The sequence below is a fragment of the Zea mays genome, chromosome 4 (assembly GCF_902167145.1).
Source record: "Zea mays cultivar B73 chromosome 4, Zm-B73-REFERENCE-NAM-5.0, whole genome shotgun sequence".
In the NCBI taxonomy this organism is placed as follows: Eukaryota; Viridiplantae; Streptophyta; class Magnoliopsida; order Poales; family Poaceae; genus Zea; species Zea mays.
Genome location: NC_050099.1, coordinates 169,373,246 through 169,375,534, shown reverse-complemented (window position 1 = coordinate 169,375,534; position 2,289 = coordinate 169,373,246). Strand labels below are relative to the sequence as shown.

General features: G+C 45.6%; 2 non-coding genes across 2 annotated transcripts; both read right to left on the bottom strand.

Annotated features, from left to right (window-relative positions):
- Positions 1-357: 357 nt before the first annotated feature.
- On the bottom strand, positions 358-434 carry LOC111591403 (small nucleolar RNA R160). Its single transcript, XR_004858037.1, has one exon. It is a non-coding gene; the product is annotated as a small nucleolar RNA R160 (small nucleolar RNA).
- Positions 435-500: 66 nt separating this feature from the next.
- LOC111591385 (small nucleolar RNA R160) lies at positions 501-579 on the bottom strand. The gene has a single exon (XR_004858020.1). It is a non-coding gene; the product is annotated as a small nucleolar RNA R160 (small nucleolar RNA).
- Positions 580-2,289: the final 1,710 nt, after the last annotated feature.

Genomic DNA, 2,289 nt, shown 5'->3' with positions numbered 1-2,289 from the left:
ACCGGACACTGTCCGGTGCGCAAGACCAGGGCTGCCTTTGGGTTTTCTTTTGCTCTTTTTATTTGAACCTTTTCTTGGACTTTTTATTGGTTTGTGTTGAACCTTTGGCACCTGTAAAACTTATAATCTAGAGCAAACTAGTTAGTCCAATTATTTGTGTTGGGCAATTCAACCACCAAAATCATTTGGGAAAAGGTGTAAGTCTATTTCCCTTTCAGATCTTATATTCCATATCATGTTTTAAGTTGAAGTTTGTTTGATTCACAAATTGTTGGGATGATGTATTATTTGAGTTGTATGGTTGTATGCATGAAAATGCAAAAAGCCGGAATGATATTTCTATTTCCAAAAAAATAAAGCAATCACAAAACTTTGAAGACCACCCGTTAATTATCAACAGCACAGTAAAAGATGGTATAGATTCCTCATTTGCTTTGCAGTCACTACATGTTGATTTAATTCACATGAAAGGGTGTGGGCCAAGAAAAGATTGAACATTAAGCAATCAGAGAACTTTGAAGACTATACGTGTTTTCTCCACATAAAAACATTCAGATGTTTCAGTCTCCTCATTTCGCTTCTAAAAATATTTTAGAACACGATTATACTCGATAGATACTGAGCGAGTAATAAATCAAAGAAAACAGAAGCAAGATCATGATGTGGGCAGAAAATATGACTGAGGACAATCACTGCTTCCATAGAGGTATAGAGCCCCTGTCTGGTCCATTACTCTTGCACCCATAGATACCTTTTTTCTCGCATTTTCCCTGCGTCCAACCTCACAGAGCAGGGGGCTAATGGTGCCACTTAACCAAAACATAAGTCATCGATGCAACAAAAGCGTGTACTCATGTCTACGCAAATCAAGCCAAAGACTGCGGTTCTTGATTTTCAAAAAGTACTAGCGGGAAAGTGTAATACCCAAATATTGGGAGGAATAGAATGTACAGGAATTGAGAAAATATAAAAGGTTTATTTGACTACTTATGTTAATTTTCTCATTTTTGCATCAACTATGCTAAATAAAGAAAATAGTGCATCATATTGGAATTTAATTGTTTGTGCATTTAATAATAATAATAATGAATAATAATATTATGGAAAAAAATGAAAGTACAATTTAGATTGGAATTATGTTTGGAATTTTGGAAATTCAAGACAGGAATTTAAATTTGAATTGAAGTTTTCAATTTGGAAAAAGAAAAAGGAATGAAGAGAAACACCACGCTCATGGGCTGAATTTTTGTTCTCGGCCCACTTAGTGCTCAAACCGCCGGCCCACACTACCCACATGCGCCGACCAACCGGGCCCATGTGCTACTGTCACCTAGGCGGGCTCTATCTCGTTTGCTCACTGCCACATGGGTGTGGTCGGGCCACCATCCACCTCTGGTCGCAGCTGATGCTGAAACCACCGGGCGAAGCCGCCGCTGCCGCTTGGGGTTGTTACGCGTGCCTGGCACCGGGTGGCAGTCCACGCCTGTATATATGAGACCCAAGTCGTGATTCATCCACCCCCAAGCCTCAAACACATCCATCGTGGCCGGTATACTAGCCACCATCGTCGCGGGCTGGGAGCTCACCGTCGCGTGCGAAGCTTCGCCTGGCCGACGATTCGAACCCGAGGACTGAATCACGGCAAAGCGCGGGGTGCGGGGAGTGCGCGCAGCGGGATTTGGGGCCCTGTAGGTGCCCGTGCCAGCGACGATTTCTCTTCGGGGTAGTACATCCCCGGGGAAACCGCACCACACTGGGGGCAAGCTCCACGTCGCGCCTTTTTCGCGTAAGTACCCGCCTCGTTGATTATCCTTGTGTCCTTTATGCGGAGTGTCGTTTGGAGTGGTGGTCAATGCACAGAATGGTAGTGTTGTCGGCCTCTGGCCATGGCGCCGTCGCGCGGGTCTTTGCGCCGTCGTGGCTGGTCACAGGAGATGGTGGATCGGTGTGCGGCTGTTGGATCCGCAGTCGACGGCCACGATTAGAATCAGCGTACCGGTTCGGCTGAATTCATCTCGACCGGTGATCAGCAGGTGTGCGGATGAGAGTAAGGCAAGCTTGTGGATCGTTGCGTCGGAATCCTGCTCTCGCGTGCTCGTACCGGTTCGCGGTGTGATATGGGCCGTTGAGGGTGGATCGGTCGGATCCGCGTGGATCGCGCGTACTTCACCATGTACTTTTTACATAAGGGACCCCAAAAAATATGATAACTAACCCGTCGTCCACCCAGGTTAGGGAGTATCTGAGTTTAAAACCTTAGATTTACAAATTTAACTCGGAGCTTTCTGG